Source organism: Pseudochaenichthys georgianus, chromosome 18 (assembly GCF_902827115.2).
Source record: "Pseudochaenichthys georgianus chromosome 18, fPseGeo1.2, whole genome shotgun sequence".
Classification (NCBI taxonomy): Eukaryota; Metazoa; Chordata; class Actinopteri; order Perciformes; family Channichthyidae; genus Pseudochaenichthys; species Pseudochaenichthys georgianus.
The window spans coordinates 8,923,347-8,946,932 of NC_047520.1; the positions used below are offsets into that span (position 1 = coordinate 8,923,347).

General features: G+C 40.7%; 1 long non-coding RNA gene and 2 pseudogenes across 1 annotated transcript; all 3 read left to right on the forward strand.

The window, feature by feature from the left end:
• The first annotated feature begins 1,383 nt into the window (after nucleotides 1-1,383).
• Nucleotides 1,384-12,190, forward strand: LOC117464057 (uncharacterized; annotated as a pseudogene).
• Nucleotides 12,191-15,127: 2,937 nt separating this feature from the next.
• LOC117463471 (uncharacterized) lies at nucleotides 15,128-15,589 on the forward strand. The gene is made up of 3 exons (XR_004553925.2): nucleotides 15,128-15,271; nucleotides 15,370-15,425; nucleotides 15,501-15,589. It is a non-coding gene; the product is annotated as an uncharacterized lncRNA (long non-coding RNA).
• A 358-nt stretch (nucleotides 15,590-15,947) lies between these two features.
• On the forward strand, nucleotides 15,948-19,902 carry LOC117463472 (uncharacterized; annotated as a pseudogene).
• The last annotated feature ends 3,684 nt before the right edge of the window (nucleotides 19,903-23,586 follow it).

Below are 23,586 nucleotides of genomic sequence, written 5' to 3' on the forward strand. Positions count from 1 at the left end.
AACATACATATCAAAGAATACATTTATTAACTACATTATCTCATTTAGCTGTAGCTTTTATAAACAACACAAAATATGTGTTGTTCAGTCGTTGAACCAGGGACGCTGCGGTCATGAGTCAACTGCTTTCCAGCTGAGCCACAGTACACACACTAAAGCTCCCTGAAAACACTGCAACATATTTATTCCTTTATTTATTCATTTATTTATTCCTACATTTATTTATGCTTGTATCTATTTATACTTATGACATGTTCCGACCTCTATATGAGTGAGGGTCTGAGCTCTCTTGATTCCATCGTGTCACCGGGCCCGGGTACAGGAGGGGTAATATGGTTCTTATTATACATCCATGGGTATTATAAGCGGTAACGGTTCAACCGATCTGAATCGCTTTGTGAAGCAGTCACGTGGTATCGACAGGCAGCAAGGCTTCGTTTGTCATCGGTGACGTCACTGGACAAAACGATACAAGCCTCGATACATGCTTCACAAAAAGCTTCGGGGATTACTCGACACACGCTCCGAAGCCTCGGCGCAATACGTAACATCACTAGTGATCACATCGCAGTATGCACAGTAGCGATGATGGCTATCTCTCTAGCACTTCAGTGGGTAGAGGACGGACATACAGCCAATGCGGTGGTCATTTGCTCTGACTCTAGCACTGCTCTGGAGAGTATAAACAACATCTCTTCAGAATGTCGTCAGGATATTTTACATGAAATTGTACACATCATGTTTAGGTTAGTTCATTTGGGAATTGTTGTTCAATTTGTGTGGGTTCCAGCGCATGTGGGTATTGGAGGGAATGAAGTAGTGGATCAACTGGCAACATGTGGTTTGAAAGCAAACCAGATTGATATTATTGTACCCATCAGTAGAGCAGTTCAAATCTGTTACAAAAGTTGTTATCAAGCAACAATGGCAAAAGTTATGGGACAGTAACACTAGGAATACATTTATACCAGATACAAAGGGAAGTAGGAACGGAAAGCACTTGGGGGAGTAGTAGAAGAGAACAGAGCATTAACAGCAGGATACAATTGGGTCAAGATCTGGAATAAACTCAACAATGCATCTGATTGGAAAACATCCAAATGGCTATTGTGATGGTTGCCAACAACCAGAGACAATACATCATGTACTTTTTAGCTGCCCAGAATATACAAGGCAAAGACTCGTGCTGAAAACTGCACTGGAACAATTTAACATTAAGGACATGGATTTCAAGGCAATATACGGAAGTAAATCAAGAAATGAAGTAAACAAGCTGATCTTCAAGTTCCTAAAAAACACTGGTCTGAGGACAAGGATTTAATATGAACATTAAATAAATCAATAGTAGGTGGCGATATATGCTCCAAGTGGAAGCGATTCGCCATGGAGAAGGAGAAGGAGAAGGAGAAGGAGAAATTTCCTTTTGGCCAGGATATACACCAAGCAAGTGCTTTTCATACCGAGTGTCGTGATCGCTTTGTCATGATAGCACTTGATCTCTCCTTCGTTGGGGAAGACTATCGTTTTGAGGCAGTTGCTAAGTTCTGCACATACCAACTGTTTGAGAAACCATGTGCCATATGGGACCAATAATATTTTATGTTAATTTTCCTCCAGTGTCTGATAGAATAATGGTCTGTAAGGAAGGAGGAACAACTGTCAGGTGCAGCATTTAGTTTAAATTAAGGATGGCTCTTTTAAGCCTATTGCTCTAGTCTGTTAAGATTGACCTGTTTCCACTTCATGTTTAAATGTTCAGATTAACTACATTTGATTGTCTTTCAGATTAAACAGGCGTGCATCTCATCACTAGTACTCGAGCACAGTGTGGCTACAGTGCCAGTCTGTTCCCTCTTCTCGGCCTTGTAGTGCATTGAGCCTCTTACTTCAGCTGTCACACTGGAAACCAAGTGTGTACAATTTACAAATATATTTTATTATGTCAATTTTTCTCCAGACTAGGTGTGACATCCTCTCATGTTCTACTTGTTCTTTCAGGATAATGAAGTGTTTAACTTCAACCTGATTGTTTCAAATGATTGAAAGGAGGTCACTTATCCTATAAACAAGATTTGTTCGCCGTCTCTCCAATGGTCTGCTAGAGAAGTTACCTGTGAGGAAAACTTCATGCAGGTATTCTTAATTTATTTGTAATATTTCACTAAAGGCTTTTGGTTTTGGATGCCTAACCCTGATGTCTCTAAATGTATCTGTGAGGAGTGATGTTGCCTGTCCAATTGGGACAATGAAGGCTGACTGGGATGCTGTTGTCCAAACGGTATGTCAGGGAATGGATGGTATTGGTCAAGGGGCTGAAAGGAGAAAACATGCAATGAGATGAGCATGGATTAAAGTTTTCCGTCCATATCTTTCCAGGCTTATGCCTCAGCCGCCTCAGATTGGCAGGTGATGTTCCAGAGGGTGGATGAGGAGCCGACTCCTATGAACCTTGCTGAAGCTCATGAGCTGGGCTATGAGTTTGACTTGACTGAAGGAAGGCTGGTATTTCGTGCTCCCTATGGACAACCTGACTCATTCTGCACTGAGGTATTGCACTAATATGTTTGTCTGTTCGGTCATTTAGTCTAAGGTGGGTTCAAGCTGACTCTTTCTCCAGGTGAATAGTGTTCCAGTAGAGGCGGCCCATGTCACTCTATTCTCCAGAAAACACTGGGTTGTCCTCATAGTGGACCTGGTGGCTGCTTGCTCCATGGGTCAGTGTTACAATATTTAGCTTTATGTTTTTTCCCCACTTCAAGCAAAACTATAATTCTGGTGTGATGTCCATAGACAAGGGATCATATGATGACAGCGGCTACATGATGTGGAGGACTCCTGAGGTGCTGCACCCAATAATGTCTGGTCTACATGAGACTCAATTCAACATTGGCATCAATAGTGATCCTGTGGAGCCAACCGTTGCAGAGGAGAGGGGCTACATTGTTGAGAAGGACAATGGCACAGTCCAGATCAGCATCCCCTACACCACTGAAGGAGGATACAGGAAGGTAATTATGCACTGACTGAACATGTTTACAAAAATATCTGAATTATAATGCAGCAATTGAAGCATTTGGGCACCTAGCATACTTTGTTTTTTCATAAAGCTGGCAAATTTTAAAGATTGTAGTTCAACTTGATAACTTTTTGTGTCTGGCGACCTCTACGAAGTCTACTTCTTTGAGCTTTACTTGGAGCAAGTGTCATTGGCTGAAGATCATATGGACCAGATTTAGATTTCGAAAGACATTGACTACGCCCCTGCTGCCACGCACTGTTTTCAGTGACAACGCATCATCCAGTTGACGCAACAATAGTAGTAATATGGATGCCCCTTTCATCACATTAGTATGCATAAAAAGTGACAGGTGGGCCCGCTCCCAATTATGCTAATGAGCTAAGTCCCGCCTCCCTTTGTTCGAGGTGGATGTCACACCTAGGTGTGAGATCCTTTGATGTGAGGGGTGAGGTGTCATCACACGTAGGTGTGAAATGCCCCCCTGTGTAGCGTCTTTGTTGTCTAATCCTTTGATGTGAGGGTTGAGGTGTTATAACAGGCAGGTGTGATTTCACACCGGTGTATTATAAGCCTCTGATGTTAATCTAGGTGTTGATTAAGGCAGTCTCTTTGAAGTTGTGCGTGAGACTGTCTCGCCCCCGTCCCCTCACAGCCCTTTGTTGTCTAATCGAATTAGCCTTTGATGTCTGTCCTTTGATGTGAGGGTTGAGGTGTTATAAAAGGCAGGTGTGATTTAGCTAAGCTAACATGCTCCCCATCTGCACACTGCCGTGGCATTTTACGTTTCTAAGGTAAGCGGACATGAAACTATTCAGCAAAACTATAATAATCTAAGTTATTGAATTTTTAGCATAATACTTCAGAATCTTAAAATCCCTTAACGTTTTTATGCAATTGTGCTAAATTCAACACTGGAATCAAGCAAATATTAATATGTTTGCATGACATTAGTTATTTATATTTTGATATCACTTAATTATACGTTTAATACATTTAAATCAAGCTAAGGTACATATGATGGTAGCTAGTTAGTGCTCTTACCTGTGAGGCCTCCTCCAAACAGCATAATAACCAGACTGTATCATTAAAACTAAGTACCAGTTCTAGATCCTCGACTTTAGACAAACAATTCAAAAGACAACATATATTTAAAGACCAATCTTTATTTGAATGTGCCTCTTAACCTGAGATATTAGTTATATACTTATAGTATTGACAATCTAAAAAAACTGAGCAACTCAACAGTCAACTTTATATTTCTTATTGTCTAAAGCATTTATTATTTTCATTTTCCCCCTCTCATATTCAGTGTGGACGGATTGAGACAGCCTGGTGTCCAGAGGGCTGCAGAGACTTCAGGGAGAAACCTCTGTGTGATGGACGTCCTGTCTGTTGGTTTGGAGAGGACTGAGGGTCTTTTCTCAGCGAGGAGGACCAGGCCTGATGGAGGAGAACCAGGCCTGATGGAGGAGCCCATGCTGGGCAAAGCAGATACCAACTGCACAGGCCTAGTCTGTCACTTTATTTGACTAAATGAGTTTAATAGGTTTACACCTTCTGTCCATATGTGCTTTTTATTTAAAACATTTGATTAACTTTTGGTTCACATTTCAATAAATTGTATTTGTATTTGCACTCCTTTCGTCCATTATTCTTACTGAAAATGTTAGATTACACATTCACATCTGACTGAAGATTGGCCCCATTTATTTGTGACGTTGCAAACTCTGCGGTACAAGGCACAAGTGATGTAAAGCTCATAAAGTGAGGCAAATAGAAATAATCAGCTGATGGAGTGTAGATGGGGAAACAGGTGCATTCGATCAGCTGACTGTGTTTTCACAATAAAAGTAGTTTCTTAGTGAATGTCCTGTACTGGTCTTAAAATCTCATAACATCAGCTTTTAATGTTCCTCTTGGATGTTCTTCTTGACCCTCAGAGAAGGAGAAAATGTTGTGTTTTTCAGGCATGTCCTTTCCTAACAAAAATGACAGGAAACATAAAACATATTATTGCAGAACAAGTGTGTTATTTATGAAAGCAGTGTGTTAGTGTGTTTAGGGGCTGTAGATATCATTATTTTGTAATTGTAATGTTTTTTTTTTATTTCAACAGAGCTAAAACACTCAAATTATGAATGAACAGTATGAAGCTCATCAACATTGAAATATATGTTATTATCAAAATAATATGTAACTGTTACAAAATGTAGTGCAACTGTAGAAGCTTGCTCTGTTGTCTCACTGAAAGAATCACTTTTACCACGTTTTTTCAGACAATATTGAGAGTTAAATAGTAGCAGTTCTCACTATGTGTTAAATATCTTTCCCTTCAATACATTAAATTAGAAAGCTGACAAAGTCATATTGCTAAATATCTCAAATGTAACTTTTTGCATGGAAAAAACCCTCAACTTAACTGATGTGTAGGTGATCTAGTATTTAGTATTGTGTAATGGAATACATATCAGTGTATTAAAGTCAATACAATATCTTTCTTGATTCTTTGTACAGTATGAAAAATAGAGTCTTTGTACCTGTGCTGAAGTTCACTGCTGTGAGGAGTCCAGTTCTGTCTCTCACTCTCTGCTCCAGCCTGTCTGCATCACCTGGACACCTTAAACACACAGATATATATGTAAAGTACCATGTGTACAAACAATATAACTGATTATCTTCTGTTGAACATGTTGGATTGTGTATTGTCCGAGTCAGGGTCCTTTTTATTTTACTGTAACTTTGTGTTACCAATGCTTACTGTTTATTTGATACCCATTTGGTAATGCAATTAATAAAAAGAACAAGGTTTGGGTTCGTTCTTCAGATGACTGTGACGTTAACGTGTAAGCACAATAATGAACTCCAGCTCAACCAACCATATTGTAATATCTAAGTAATCATCTTGAAATATCTAAGTAATCATCTTGAAATATGACATTAATAATTGTAATATACACACATCTTATTGTGAGGTTGATTTCACATACACTACTTCGACGTTAGCTTGTCTACATACTTGAGCATAGCCAATTTAAATTAACCCTAGCGATGCATACAGTTCCTACCTACATAATAAAATATCTCTCTAAGTTGCAAGGATGACCTTATTTTATAACCTCAAACAGAAGCCGTTTGTTCTACAGTATTATCCCACTTAACGCTTAACACTTGTCTATTTCGTTTTAACCTTTATATATACAGTCTATGATTTTAACTTGTAGGCTACGATTAGCATCGTTAGCACCGATGTAGCTACCACTCGCTTACACACTAAACCAAGCCTTAACATTCATTACTGTAGCCGATTAAAATCATTAACACATAAATAAGTACTTGATTTTCACTTACCGCAAAACCGCATGCACGCACCGTCTGTTTTAACCGCAGAGCGAGTCCCAATAGTCCGATATATAAGCATGAAGAACAAACAACCACGGCCGGCTTCAAGTTGTGTTCCCTGGATGAGCTGAGCAGGCAGAGTCCCAGTAGCTTCAGGGAGCAGCTAGCAGAGAGACGAGAAGCTAGCAGCAGCAGTCACTTGACAGAGCCGTCACTCAATGTGACCACGCCCTAATTTATGCAAACACTTTAAGACCTAATATAAATAAAAGGGTCGTGTTAGAAAACAATTCACTCACAGATCCATAATCATGAAGGTGGAACCTAACTATATTCATAATAATATGTATTGCATCCATGGGTAGAAACATGTTTTTTTCTGCTGTAAAGTTGGGCATTTTAACATGGGCGTCTTTGGAAATTGCTCCTTTCTGCAGCCAGTCCCTATCGGCCAATATATGAACTGCAGTGTGTGGCACTTCCGTATTGGCGTCCCGGCTCTTCCCCAGAGTTTGCTGCTTGGTTATAAGCCTCTGATGTTAATCTAGGTCAGCGTTTCTCAAAGTGTGGGGCGCGCCCCACTGGTGGGGCGCAGAGATGTGATAGGTGGGTCAAGAAATACAAAATACATTTTTTTTTTTTCACACTGGTGGAATAGAAAAACCTCGGCCCGGGGTGCAAAACGCATCAATGAAAGCGACCCTCTACCACACATTTACACCTGTAAATAACCCAATTTGTGTTCTTTGAAATTGAAAAGGATATTGCATTGTGTTTGTTACTTTCGTTGATCATATTCTAAAGATGTTTGGATTATTGAAAAGTATACAGCTCCCTTTCATCTGAGTGTTGAGAGCTGTATCCATAAATTCATGTTGTGCTCAAAGTAGGGCTGCTCGATTATGACAAAAATCATAATCTCGATTATTTGAGTCAATAATTGATATCACGATTTTTAAAAACGATTAACTTTGAAAACATCAATTTATTGAAGAAAATAATTTGAAAAGTATATTTTTAACCCTGAACTTTAAGTATAATTCAACTGAAAAACCTATTTTAAAAAAAATAAAATCGTTTTATTTCGATTATGTTGTTTTCATAATCGTTGCAAGCCAAAATCGTAATTGCGATTAAAATACGATTAATTGCGCAGCCCTAGCTCAAAGTGCACCAGATTGATGCATTTAACTTCAACATTTAAAAAAAATCTTCCGGGGGTGCATGCCCCCGGACCCCCCTAGAGGAGGTGAGGACCCCCCCTAGAGGAAGTGATGTCCACCACCAAATAAAGCAGGTTAAAATAATTAAATTGAATACATTTTATGTTAGTAAACACTGAAAACAGGTCCCACAGACCCAAACAGCACACAAAGGTTAAAGGTAGCATATAATAATGTTAAAATGTGCTAAATATATACACTGCAAAAAAACAAAAAAGAGTAAAAGTAGCTCACGACTTGTTTTATTTTTTGAAAGTAGCCCTTGGCCTACCATTTTATTGGAGCAATGAGGAACAGGTGGGGCTTGAAAAGGCCCACCTGTTCAAAGTGGGGAATGACAGAAAAAGTTTGAGAACCACTGATCTAGGTGTTGATTAAGGCAGTCTCTTTGAAGTTGTGCGTGAGACTGTCTCGCACCCGTCCCCTCACAGCCCCGGCCTCTCCCCCTTTCACCACCCCTTCCTGTCACACGATATGAGGCCAGAAGAAAGTGGGTGTGGAGTTAGGGTTAACCCTAACCCTAGGTGAAAAAATAAATCTGTGCAGACTAAATAAAAAGCCAAAGTCATTTCCACTCATCAAGTCACCTTTCAAAACATATCTTGTATTTGTAATGTTTAATTACTTCACACAACTTTAAAAGCCCCTATAAAGTCGTTGTTAACCAAGGATGTTCTTTTTGAAATTGTATGACTTGTGAACTGGATGTTCTCTTAAGTTGTATGGCTTGTGAACTAATGTTTTAATTATTTTATTAACTACAAGGAAGTCTATTTGAAGAGGGTATTAATAGTTTAAAGATCTTAATGCTACTCATCCCCTTTTCAAACCCCCATACAGAATGTCAGTCACTGTGTAAAACTGTTATTCTCTTAAAGACTGTGACTCTAAAAGGCAAGTTTGTGATTTTAACACTTATTTATTGACACTAGGCAGATTTGGTATTTTTTTCTCTTTTCTCCTGTTACTAAGATACTTTTAGACACACTTTGATGTATGCAACACTTAACAACTGGAATATGAAGTACTTCGTAAGGCATTCGGTTTCTTTTTAAAGGCAGATTTTGGCTTTTTCTCTTGCCAAGATACTTTTAGACACACTTTGAGGTATGCAAAACCATAAAACTAGAAAATGAAGTACATTGTCTGATTAGATTTTTTATTAAAGACTGTTTCTCTAAAAGGCAAGTATGTGATTTTAACACTTTTTACTGACACTCGGCAGATTTGTGTGTAATTCTCTCACAAAGGAACAGTAAGATACACTTTTTCATGTATGCAAAAATAAAATATAAAATACTTTTGTCTGAATACATTTTCTTTAAAGGCACTTTTGATTTTAACACTATTTCAGTGGATCAATGCAGTTTTGTTAACATCAGTGCTTTTTTCTCTTTTCTTGTGTTACTTAGACACACTTTGATGTATGCAACACTTAACAACTGGTAGAATATGAAGTACTTTGTAAGGAATTCGTTTTCTTTTAATGGCCGTTTTTTTAAACACTTATTCAGATAAACAATGGGGTTTTTTCTGATAACCTTACATTTTTTAGTTATTTTCTGCTACCAAGATACTTTTAGATACACTTTGATGTACGCAACACTTAACAAAGGGTATAATATGAAGTACTTTGTAAGGAATGGGGTTTTCTTTAATGGGTTCAAAACTTTAGAACTGGGTAAAATATTCATTAATTTGTAATGGATTGAGTTTATTTTGAGCCTCAAGGAGAGACTTGAAAAGATCCATGCCGAGTTGGATGGAGAAGAAGAAGACTAATAACCAGCGGTTGATTGAAGCCAGGGATTTTTTCTTTTTCGATACATTGACTTTTTCTTTAAAGTAAAATAAAAATGGGGAACTACTATGCAAAACGCTCTGTATATATTGATCAGAATGTAGTCAATACCCTTTTAATAAGTGTGGTGATGAGGACGATTGAAAACAGAACGAGTAGGGACCCCCGTGTAAACAGAATGGCTGAAGTTTGTAAACTAGAAGACATTTTGGATATCGTTCGTTCTGGCAGTACTATTCCTGGTCATTGGGAAACGATTGTAAACGAAACATTTAAAGTGGTCCTGGAATCTTCATTTTCCGAAACATTCTGTAACATTACCGAATAAATGAAACAAAGATAAAAAGTGTATCGTGCTCTCATTGTATGCTCTGTTTGTAGATGTAATGCATCTTTGTGTCAAAAACAGCATACACATGAATATTTTGACTGAAGTGAAAAAATTCCATGATATTTCCAGTAATCTGGGGAATTCTAAGCTGAAGACGGTCCTGGGGATGTTACAATCAGGATAACTATTGATTTTGTGTGTGAAAAAAAAAATGTAAAAAAAAAACAAATTCAATAAAAAAAAGTGTTTTTTACATTTAAAAACGGTTGTCTTCATTATAGCAAGGGGAGCGTGTCTGATACATGTGTATTACAGTCCTTCACATGCACTGTTGTCTTCATTATAACAAGGGGAGGATGACAGGGAAGATGTATGATAAATGTGTATTGAAACGTGCGCATTTTACCCCCACAGAAACACAGAAACACTGAAAACACAGAAATACTATAAATCTTAACCAAAATGATTTCAAACCATATTATTCCAAACTCTCTGCTGTAGTCTGACCAACAGGAGACTATCGATGTGTATAGTGAGTTTGGTAGCAATGTACTGTATAATAGTGAAGATATTGAAGATTATACCATATTTATTGAAGATTTTACACTATAAATATTCACCAAAATTATTCAAAAGCACATTCTTCCAAACTCTCTGCTGTAGTATGACCAACATGAGTCTATTGATGTGTGTAGTGAGTTTGGTAGAAATATACTGTATAATAGTGAAGTGATTGAATATTATTGTATTTTCTTTTTTCGGAGTTGCACTTTGCAGACGGTCCCTGAGAACACGTTTCTTCTCCGGCTGCTGAAAGAGACCAATTTAATGTGTCCAGCTCGGAGGACGGCGCATATTGGCTTTTTTTGATCGACATGTGATTGTAGTTCGTTGTCAACATTACCACGGTACATAGGAGACGTAATTTGTGTCTAAATAACGTTTTGTTCACGAGTTATTGATCCGTGAAATCCGAATCTGCCAATATCGTTCTAACTTTACTCAACTAGCAGAGTAACCATTAAACCCTTTTATAATTATTATCAAAACCATCTGGTGTGTGTTACCTTCCTCATCCCTAGTGAGTTTGTAACATGCATATAGCAACCATTGTCTTCTATACTTGTCCTGTGTTCAACAGCGCCACCAGTCTTGATGCTGTCTGTACGGAGTCTGGCATCAGCTTCAAGCTGGACCACCGGCCTTTCGACTACCTGTGGGAGATCACTATCGACTCAGACCTGCTGACATCAGAGCTGGCAGACCAGCACGGCTACATCATAAGCAACGATAGCAACAGTCTGCTGCTTGAAGTGCCCCTTCTCAGTCAAGGCTACCAGTATGAGGTGCGATGAGATGGATTGAAAGCAAATGCTCTTTAATATGCATGTTGAGATAAATGACTTGACTGCATTTTATGTTTTTACAGGATGCTACGTTGAAGGGATTCTTTGACACTTTTGAGATCACCATTCGGGATCCTGAAACATCTGAAGTCCAGAGCTCATCTGTCAAGACTTGTCCGTTCTGTTCTACAGAACTCCTTAGTAAGAAAATACCGTTTTGTTTCTGTTAGCTCTGATGGGGTCTCAATAAGTGTGAAACGTGAACGAAATCACTTTTCTCTACAGTTTGTTTGACTGATGGGAGGATGACTGTAGTGGCCGACTTGTCTCTGGCCATCCCAAGTGGAGGAGTTGCTGCTAGAACAAACCTGAGAGACAAATACTGTGGCCCCAAAGAGACAGACGGCACCAGGGCTCTGTTCTCTTTTCTTCTCAACAGCTGTGGATTCACAGTCAAGATCAAGATGATTTCCACAAGATGACATTTAGACCCTGCAGTGTGGGTCTGCCTTCGCTCAAATGTTATGCTTTGTTTTCTAGCTCGGCAAGACTATGTGACTTATGACAATTCGATTTTCTTCAGCAAGAAGCTGCGAGCTCTAAAGAATCCAGAAGATCCCAGCAACATTATTGACAGGTATATATTGAACCCATACTCTTGACTTTTTTTCTGTTTTTCATAGTCAAAAGGCAAAATAATGTATCCCTTTTTTGTCTTGCAGGGTGACGATGCAGTGTACATATCCTCCGTCTGGACTGCTCTGCCTCTTCTCAGTATGCAAGTTTGAGTCTGACAAAGCCGGTTTTGGTCGCATTGTTCATTCTGCACACTCTCCTGAAGGTAAGTGGTTGACCTGAATAAACAACATTATATACTGACGATCTGTTTGGTCTTTAGGTCTACTGAGTCCCACCATGGAGCCCACTACACTGTTTCAAACTCCAGTGTACACTACCAGACGCTCCAGAAGACCTGTGTCAATGAGACCTGGGTACCAGCCTCCTGCTAAATACAACAAGGTATCCAGCTTTCTGAAGAATCTTCCTAAGAAGAAAGCAACTCTGCCTCATCTAACAATGTCGCTTTGGGCCCCAATTTGGCCAGGGACGGCCCTGGCTATACCACAATGAAGATCTTTGATTGTTCCCCATCCCACATAATCACCCCCTGCCATAATTACACAAGCACACCCAACCAATGCCACATTTTCCAGCACTCTCTTCTCAATAACCCAATACACACAATTATCAATCTTTAATTGCAAATAGAACATTTTGTGTGTGTGTGTGTCGAATATTTTTCAAGGCAAAGATACGATAAACCCACTGCAGCCTTGCCAGGGGTCTCATTTATAACGCCGTGCGTAGGATTCACGTGGGAAGTTTGCTTACGTAGTAGAAATCCAAAAAATAGGTACAGAAATGTTCCCATTCACCAAACATTGCATACCGGCGAGGAAAGTGCGTACAGCACTTCCTACGCCGGTTTCCCTTTATAAATCACAATCGACTCGAAATGCGGTGCAGCTTTTGCGGGCTTCACGTAACGCCCATATTTGCCTATAAATAGTCAAAGGAACGCCCATTCATTCATTCTGACTGACTTTATGAAGAAGATTGCAGGAAATGACGACAGAACAGCTAAAAAAGACATCTCACACCGTGTCAGATTTTGGATAAATCATATTGTTTGGTGGATGCCGTTTGAACCAGAGTAGCAGCATGGAGGTCGGATCGTCACCAAAATAAATAAATAAATGTTCCGAAAAAGGTTCATGAAAAAAAAATACACATAGCCTTCCTCAGCCAGTGTGTCAGTGTGTTTGTACCTGGGACAGGAGCAGGCCCGGTTCCAGAACAAAATGACTCAGGGTGCATCTGAAATTAGAGAGGGTGCAGTTGTAAAGTGCTATTGGAGTGGACCTAACACCCTCTAGGGGGGTCCTCACCTCCTCTAGGGGGGTCCGGGGGCATGCTCCTCCGGGAAGATTTTTTTTTTTTAAATATTGAAGTTAAAAGCATCAATCTGGTGCACTTTGAGAGCAACATTAAGAGATCTATGGATCTATGTGCTCTTTGCTTGATTCATGCCTTCCCAGTCCCTTATCACATAGCCTATAAGAGCATGGCGCCAGTTGTTGTAGCCAGTTGTGGTGAAGGCATCTGACTTACTTGAACCGAAATGTCTACATGCATAGCAGAAGAGGGCATCTTTTTCACATGAATATTCCAGCCAATCTCTGTTTTGAAACCATGAGCTGCAAAAATGAGCGCCTCACCCCACTGTACAGGCGAGTTGGGTACTTTTTTAAATATACCTGGGCAGGCTCTGTTTTGCCGGGTCCTCTGGCACTTGCGGGCCGCTGAGGGGTGGCGGTGTTTGGGGCAACGAAGAGAGCTGCGGCTTGCTCCGCCTCCGTGGGCGAGGCGGGCAAAGCCGGCGAGACGGGCGGTAGTTGTCCACGACAGTGGCCGCGGGTAACGTAATGTCCCCATGATCTGAACTGTTATTACCTGCAGTAGATGCAGTGTTACTGCTGGCGATAAGGGCTGGTTGTTTTAACCATTTTCTGATGTCCATCATTGACTGCTGTGTAAGCACCTTGCAGATGACAAACGCGCAGTGGCACAGGTCACGCGCACCTGACCATAATAACGTTACTTATACAGTTTAAATTGACCAATAAATGCAGCAGACATGTTATTTAAACCACAATTACAATTAATTTTATTTCAACTATATTCTTATTATTATTCTTATTATTATATTAGATTATTATTATTATTATTATTACTACTATTATTATTATTATATATGTAATACTTTTTCACTTTACATTTTTTCAAATGAGGGTGCATAACAACTCAACTGAGGGTGCAATGCACTCTTATGCACCCCTGTAGAACCGGGCCTGGGACACCCCCTGATGAGAGACTGTAAGAAATGATCGGGGAATCCCTCCGGAGTGGAGTCATGACGACTGGAATCTGAATTATGTTTCGTATTTGGTGGTTTGTGTCCCAGCTGTCGATCCACTGCAGCAACTCTATATCCACCAGTTAAAGGAAATACAACTAATGTGTTGTGTACAATTTACCACATATGGTGTTCTTAGTTTCCATACCTCCTGTGTTTTATGAGCGACTTATCAAGTCTTAGCAAACGGCATAAAACATGATTAAACATGGTAGTATATAAAACCATGCTCGTACAACCTATAGAAATGCAAAACCGCATCATTTATTAGAAAACATTTCACAACATTAACACAACATATTCGAGGTGCTTTTAAATAACATATTTATATATCATATTTATTTATTTCTCCAAGTTATGTTTTTGTGTGCACTGAGGAGTCTCAAACAGGCGTTTGTTTAATCATTTTAAGATTGGCTTTAAACAATGTTTGAAAATGAATTCTTCATATATGATAAATGAGAGGTAACATTTTATTTATGGTATTATTTCCACATATTTCTCTCCATTCTTCCTTCTGCCAACGGTGTCGCAGTGTCTCGTCTCTCCCGTTTTTGTGCTTAGTGCGTACGCATGGGTTAGAGTTTGCGTGGAGGACTGCACATTTTCCCGTCAAGTTAGTATTTTATAAATCGCAAACATTGCGTAGAAACTGGCGTACATCATTTTTTGAGTGTATATCCCTTTATAAATGAGGCCCCAGGAGAGGTCGCTGTAACTGTAAGAAGAACCTATTTTCGAAACAATTGTCAAAGTGGTTCGATGTTTCATTCAAAGCTTCATTTGCCCATCGAGCAGTGTCTAAAGCTAGCTTAGCTGCTAGCAAACCACACCTGCTAACCAACACAAGCTAAAGTGAAGCACTTGCTTTGTGTATATCCTGGCCAAACAGGCAATACCTTCTGCTGACAGCGAGACAAGATTTTATAAGTGAGTTTTTTTAAAAGACCAATCGAGTGTTACAGCCACAGGTGTAGCTCATTAGCAACAAATCATGTCTCAACAGGTTGCAGCTGATGAGGTTAGTGTTGCCCTTCAACCTCATGGGTGAAAAAGAATATAAAAGCTGTTGTTGGAGGCAGTAGAAGAAAGGACTAGTTTGGCCAGGATATAACACTTAAGCAGGTGTTACACTTAAGCTTGTTTTGGTTAGCAAGTGTAGTTTGCTAGCAGCTAAGCTAGCTTTAGACCACTGCAGACACATCAGTGGCTATGGCTTTGGGGTTTTGCATTGGGTAAGTTGTTTTTATGGTCAAATATAGGCCTGGACCACTCATTTTGTCGTTTTTTTTTTTTTTTTTTGTATATTCATAGACATTCTGCTCTGTTTCAGTGTCGCTTTACTTCTGTCTCTGTGGTCAAGAGCAGAGACTGCTGGCATTCCAGATGGTAAGTAAAATAACAACCCATTGACATGCATATAATATTGTTCATATGTTGACCTAAACTTGTTTGTGCCCATAGGAGTGCTTCGTATGGAGTGTCATGATCGTTACTTCATGATAGCTGTCGATCTCTCTTTCACTGGGGACGAACCTCACTTTGAGGCAGTTGGTAAGTTCTGGAAAAAGTTATCGTGCTAGGCCAACACAGAATATTTTAGGAACTTCTTCCACATGAGCAGTGCCCGTTCATCAAGCATCTTGAATTGATTGAACCATCATTTTACCTTTAGGAAAAACATGACCTTAATAGTTTATTATTCACTGTTTGTTTACCAGTATACCTGTACTTTCAGGATGTTGGGAGTTAATATTGAGATCATCGATCATTTTTATTTTTCTTCCAGGTTGAGACCGGTGCGTACGCTATCACTCAGGCAGTATGCGGCACAGTGTGGCTACAGTATCAATGTTCACCCTCTACCAGGCCATGTGGAGCTCCGGGCCTCTACTTCAGCTGTCAAAACTCAGAACAAAGTGTGTACAATTGCATTGAAAATGTATTTTACTGTGCAGGCTAGGCATCCTGTAATTTTCTGCTTGATTTTTAGGATGATGAAATGTTCACATTCAACTTTAACCTAAATGTGACACAAGAAGGAAAGGAGGTGACTTATCCCTTGCAAGACAAGACCTGTTCTCCATCTGTCCCCTGGTCTCCCAGAGAGGTTACTGTGAGACCAACTACATGGAGGTAAGCGGGTTTACATCTGAGGTTGTATATCTTTATGGCGTATTCAGCTGGTGACTAATCATGACTTTCTTTCCAGGTGTCTGTGAGGAGTGAAGTCACCTGTCCTCTGGAACAAAGAAGGATGACTGGAATTCTCTCAAACCTGTAAGTTTAATTTCTTTCTGTGGAGAATTCCTTTTTTTTCTCTCTCCGTTTGTAAGGCTTAAGGGTCACCTAATATACTAAATACACTTTTTCAGGGTTTTCTATACATAAACCCCTCTTGTGTAAAAAGATTCTGAAGTTTCAGGTAAAAGATTCTCTCTTTTTGTCCCGATCCATTTATATAAAACCTGTCTGAAAATGAGCTGATCAGATTTTGGCCACTTTATAATGTCATAAAAATTTGTGCTTGTGTAACCAAGGTAATAGGCAACCAAGTTAACCCCCCCCCCCCCCCCCCCCCCCCCCGTATCACCTGAATATCCTCCTAGAGCACCATTTTGTTTTTTTAACAAATATCTCTCAGAGGGGCGTGGGCAGGGGCTCCTTATGTTCATTTAAAGTAACAGATTCAGCACTTTTGAAACCGAGGGGATTATGGGATGCTGCAATGATCTGTTTGGTATTTCGAGCCTAACACTTCAGAGACATGTTGTCTGTATACTGAGACCTATAATATATTGATGTAAAACGGTATAATAGGGGACCTTTAAAATCTCTATCCAGGCTCATAGGTCCACCACTTCAGACTGGCAGGTGATGTTTCAGGCAGGTGATGTTTCAGACAGATGACGAGCAGTTGCCGCCAATAAACATCTCAGACGCTCGTAAGCAGGGATATGCGTTTCTCTTGACTGAAGGAAGGCTGGTATTTCGTGCTCCGTATGGACAACCCGAGTCATTCAGCACTGAGGTAAACCATTGGTTAATATTGCCCATTTTGTAAATCTGAGCATAAGAGTTTCTAATGTAGCGCTCTCTCCAGGTCAATGGTGTTCCAGTAGAAACAGTACATGCAACTATATTCTCCAGACAAAGCTGGGTTGTCCTCATGGTTGACCTTGTGGCTGCTTGCTCCATGGGTCAGTATTTAAACACATTCTTCTTCTATTTTTTTATGCTGTGGATTATTTTCCACTTGCTGGAAAAGTAAAGCTATGAATCTGATGTACTCTTGACAGATGAAGGCTTGTATAATGAAAGCGGCTACATGCTGTGGGAGACTCCTGAGATGCTGTACCCAAATCTAGATGGCCAACAAATCAACGTTGGTCTCAAGGGTCAACTTGTTGCGCAGCCAGTTGCAGAGGAGAGGGGCTACATTGTGGGGAAGCAGAACAACACAATCCAGATCTGCATTCCCGAAAATGCTGAAGGACGATACAGGAAGGTCAGAAATCAAAAACCTAAGAGCATAGATACACACTGGGGTTTGTAGGCTAAATTAAAGTAAGCAGATGCATTCATGGTCTCAATAAAACTCATAGTTCTCAAAGGTTCAAGATCATCTTTTAATGTTGGATATTCCAGATACTCAAAAGAGAAAACATTTAACTCTTACTAACTGGATCCGAACAACATTTGTACTTTACTTTTCTTAACAAACGATATGTATTTTCTTCAGAGTGCTGTGGAGGACGATCTGTACGAGTTTTATGTCTATCATCTCTACTTGGAACAAATCCTGGTGGATGAGGATCGTGTAGAAACCAGGATCCGCTCCCTCAGGACTTTAGCCACTCCCCTGCTGCCAAGCCCCATCTTCGCTGAAAACCAAACTGTTCTTGAAGAAAACATGTTCACGGTGTACCTCGGAGACGTCCCTGAAGACGTACAGTTGGCTGCTGTTCATTTGAATGGACAAGAATTTACAGTGCCCTTAAGCGTAAGCAGTTTCATTATCACAAAGGTTGTTCATCCCAACAACACTCATGGCTACAAACTGAAGGTGCCTTTTGAAGACCCTGTCGTCCTGCAACAGGTAAGGTGTTTTTTTAAGGGAAACTCAAGTTTTGCAGCTTGACATGAGCTCAGTCATAATGAATTGTATTATGTCTCCTAGTTCTCTAAAACGGATGCTCTTCATTATATACTCCACATCAACTACACACTGACAGTTTTGCCTGAAAAGGACCTTTATTACCACATGGAATCTGTTGTAGCATTGGTCACAGATGTCTGTAAGTCCATACCGTTAAAAGTCTTTTTTAATCCTCTTTTGTAATGGCGGCTAGCAGATTAACAATTTTCTTGTAACAGCTCCTCCGCAATTTGATGCTGTCTGCACGGAGTCTGGCATCAGCTTCAAGCTGGACCACCGGCCTTTTGACTACCTGTGGGAGATCACTATCGACTCAGACCTGCTGACATCAGAGCTGGCAGACCAGCACGGCTACATCATAAGCAACGATAGACAGTCTGCTGCTCGAGGTGCCGCTCTTCTCTCGCGGCTACGAGTACAAGGTGAGATGAGACTGAGTGGCAGCAAATGCTCTTTATTTGACCGCTGTATTGATCAATGACTAAACTGCATATGTTTTTATAGAACGTATCCTTGAAGGGATTCTTTGGCACTTTTGAAATCATCATGCGGGATCTTGAAACATCAGAGGTCCAGGGATCGACTATCAAGACTTGTCCGTTCTCTACCACAGAACTCATTAGTAAGAACATGCGTCTTTTTATTTTAAGATCTGTAAGATTTAGCTGAATTGAGGATAACTCGATGGTTCTCTCCAGTGTGTTCGACTGATGGGAGGATGACTGTGGTGGCTGACTTGGCTCTGGCCATCCCAAATGGAGGCAATCCTGCTAGAACCAACCTGAGAGACAAATACTGTGGCCCCAAAGAGACAGACGGCAGCAGGGCTCTATTCTCTCTCTCAACAGCTGTGGAGCCACAGTCAAGGTACCGCTGCTATATCTTTATCTTTGACACTGGCAACAGAAGGAACGTCTGAATGTCGTAAACTAAATGTTTCACCGTTTGCATCTTTTGCCTACAGCTCAACAGTGAAAATGTGACCTATGAAAATGAGATTTTCTATAGCAAGAAGCTCCTCAGACCTAGCCAGGTTGTTTCCGATAATGCTAAGGAAAGGTAAGTATCCCTTTTTTAGTCGTTTGTTTTAAAGGCAGAAATTGCTATCTGATGTGTGGGTGAATGTGCCTTTTCTTGCAGGGTGACAATGCAGTGTACCTATCCTCTCTCTGGTCTCCATCGACTCTTCTCAGTGCACAGATTTGATCCGATGCAGTTGGAATCGGCAGCCTCCTCCATACCACACATCCTGCAGCAGGTAAAGTAGTTTGTTCACTTTCTCAACGTGACCAGGTATTACTCCCCATATTCGATTTTAAGCATTTCTCTTTTTGAATGCCAGGTCTGCAGAGTCCCACAATCCAGCCCACTTCAGCTCTTACAACTACACTTGCTACAACCACACTTGCTGCCACAAGACGAGCTACAGGATCATACAAGCCTGCCCTCCACCCTCCTTCTCGCTATGTCAAAGTGACTAGGTTTCGGTATCCGACCAACACTAGGTTTCGGTATCCGGCCAACGCTAGTTATCGATATATCTGGCCAACGCTGAATAAAGGTGAGAGCTTTAACCCATACATATACAAATCTCCCATTTTAAGTGTAGTATCTCACAATTGTAATGTTTTCTGTTCACAGGAGTTCGACAATCCTTGCAGACAAAACTTAATGCTGCCCATTTGAAGGAAGTATAATTTTTAATTGTCATTTTAGAATTTAATAAAGGTTTTCTTAAAAATGCTGTCTTTGTCGCATATCTGTCAACGCCTCCTAAACAAATTATTTTTCAAAGATGATAAGGCCTTATTTCGACATAAAACACGGACTTTTTTTGCAAAAATTCGACATGCTATACTTGGTAGATTCTCATATCTTCGACATGTCGTTTTTACAGGTATATTGTCATTTCCGGCCTTATTTTGACATACCATAACAAGCCTTATTTCGAAATTGTTCTGATATTTGTCTTTCTAATATTTTCAACATACTATGACTTTTTGTTACATATTTTTTACATTGTATATATGTCGAAAACAGGCAGAAAATGACATGTCATTTCTTGTTTTTGTTCATCAGGTGAACTGTAAGCTAAAACTGAACATTTAATTTTTGCTTCAGATTAAATGTATGCCTTTTAATTTCCTAGCAGAGGATGCGTTTTACTAATTTCTAAATCAACCCTTGCGTTAAAAGTGTGTAGGATTACCTGGGTTTAATATCTGGATTGTATTTATTGAATACCAAGTCACTCCAATTTTAGCAGCTCTACACTGGCTCCAGTGGTGGCTGGTGGAAAATATCTTTGGTGGGGCTATGGAAATGGTGATCAAACCATACTGGGTGGTCCGGGGGGATGCTCCCCCAGAAGAAAATTGAGAAATGACCCCTTAAATTATGACTTCTGGTGATGTTGGATATTAAAAATGAGAGCATCCATAATCTTCAGTGTGGTAAGCTATGAAACTTCCAAATACCTTGTCCTGGACATTTTCTACAGTATAAACTGCAACAGTACAGTAGGCCCACACAAACTGCAGAACACTGGTGCTTTGGGAACACTCAAATGATTTAATTCCCCGTTTAAAATCAGGAGACTAAGGGTGCGTTCACACCTGCCTTGTATAGTCCGGTTGAATCGAACCCTGGTGCGTTTAGCCGCTTGGTGCGGCGGTGTGAACCCAGTCCGAGACCTTAAGTGACTAAACACCGGACTCTGGTCCGCTAAAATAGGTGGTCTCGGAGCGCTTGCTTGCGAACTCTGGAGCGGTTCATTGCTGGTGTGAACGCAGTCCGCACCAAAACATAAGAAGCGCAGTATTTACGTGTCACAAGAACGCGGATATCTTCAAAAATCTTTAGCGAAAGAGTCTTTCAAGACATCCACGGTTGTTTAGTTAAAGAGTAAAGCAGAATTAAGTGTTGAACAGTGTCGTGTAAAGTAAAAATTCTCCGTCAGCTACATAAAAGTAAGAACACCTGTCGTCGGTGAAACACCCTCCTCTGCAGAACGTCTCATGGATAAGCAGGAAAAGAACACCGACAGGCTGATCAGGAGCCCGACGTGAAGCGGAGGGATCTAGATCGGCATGAAGGTGTTCTTTTCCCCATAATGACCGCGCTGCTGCACATTATGCCGCTTATTACATGGCCACATTCCCAACAAAGTAACGACATGACTCCTAATATTAATTGAAATGCTTTTGTGGATTTAGAAAATTATTTTATTGATTTAAAAAATAGTTGTATGTATTTAAATGTACATGCATCCGCTAAGAAAAATAGTCTGTTACTGTTTGAACTAACGTAGCAACGGCAGGAACTGCTTCGATAGCGTTTTTGAGGAGCTTTTGATTACAGATTTGAAAAAAATCGTTGCTTGCTTTAAAAATAGCACAATTCATTATATCAAACCTTGGGAAGTATATAGATATCCCTGCCCTAATGCCAAAGTAACTAGCAACTGAATATGTGTCGCCGTCTGACCTATGTCTGGACCGCTGCGTAAAAAGGAGGGTTTCTGCCCGTTACTTCTCCGCTGTTTTCTTGTCGCTCTTGTCAGTTAGTTTCAGCCAAACTGTATACAGTTAAATCGAACGACTTCTTTGTGCAGATGTGAGCGTCCTTAACAACGGTCAATAAATCCTTGACAGCGGTCTGTCTGTTCTGGATTTAAAAACGTGTCACGTGTTTTGAATTGACCAATCAGAATCGAGTATTCAACAAAGCCATGTAATGTTTTTTAACGGACGTTGTTTGATTATATAATCATGTCTGTTGATCTCCAGACTAACGGCAGCATGAGAATAACCTGCCGAAAGTGCCGATGCTCCATGGCGGAGGCTTCGCTAGAAATTGCCGGGTTTGCGTTTGTACCCCCTTAATGTCTGACCAATGGTTGAACAGCATTTCCGTGCACATGACTTGTGTTTAAAGTGTATAGTCCCTTTGAGTTTTTGCCAGTGTGAACGCAAACCGAACCTTCTGAAAAATGAAACGATGTAACAAACTGTCATCTGGTGCGCACCAGAGAGCGGACTATTAGGTGTGAACACACCCTAACTGTCATACTTGCCAACCCTCCCGATTTCATTGCCCTCTCCCGGTTTTCTCCCGGAGTCATATTTCTGACAAAATCAGATTTAATCACGACTGTTTCCACTCGGACTTTAATACAGCTACACCATTGTTTGGTTTCCATGGTAGTGCGTCTCTTTAGTAGCGCACGTAACTCAAAGTCTGAGAGGGTGAGGAAGATAGTCACAGAAAACTGAACAAGAATCGACAACTCGACCCTCTGCTCACTCCTTTCCTGTAAAATACAGGTCTAGCTCACACATATGCTCCATGGTGCTACAGGCATTGCACTTACAACTACAATTGGCATGTAAATGTTAAACTCCGGCGATCCACTATCACCCGGAGTCTCCACCTGCAGACGCAGCCAGTCATCAACTACTGTAGCGTCACCTTGGATACGAGTCCAAACAGCTCACAGACTGCATTGGGTGCTGAAATTGGTGCCCTATACCATCATATCTGACGATGCTGATTGGCTGAAATTATGTTTCGGCGGCGTAGTTTACAGATAGCAACAGCTGCTGCTACACTTACTTGGGCTCCTTTCTTAGCGCCCAGACGAGAGAGGGTAATATGCGGGCAAAGATTTCTGTGGCCAGGCAGGAAACATGTGACTTTAGACACCGTAACACAATTTTAAACGAGATTTTATTGTCGACTATACATTTTACTGATACCAAATATAATATTTACCTTGTTCATTAAAAACATTTTTTTATTTGTAATGACTTTTTATGACTCTTATCCGGTCTACATTGTGTTTTGTAGACTTGGAGAAGGCGTATGACCGAGTTACTGGGGAGGTGCTGTGGGAGTATGGGGTGAGGGGGTCTCTCCTCAGGGCAATCCAATCTCTGTACTCCCAAAGCGAGAGCTGTGTCCGGGTCCTCGGCAGTAAGTCGGACCCATTTCCGGTGAGGGTTGGCCTCCGCCAGGGCTGCGCTTTGTCTGTTTGTAATATACATGGATCGGATTTCGAGGCGTAGTCGTGGGGGAGGGGGTCTGCAGTTCGGTGGACTAAGGATTGCACCACTGCTTTTTGCAGATGATGTGGTTCTGATGGCTTCATCGGTCTGCGACCTTCAGCACTCACTGGACCGGTTCGCAACCGAGTGTGAAGCGGCTGGGATGAGGATCAGCACCTCCAAATCTGAGGCCATGGTTCTCAGCAGGAAACCATTGGACTGTCCACTCCAAGTAGGGAATGAGTCCTTACCCCAAGTGAACAGTAGCGTGGCGTGGACAAAAAAATTAGGGGAAGCCAATAATACGTCCTGTCTTTTGGGTCAGGGGTGTGGTGGTCAATGTAAT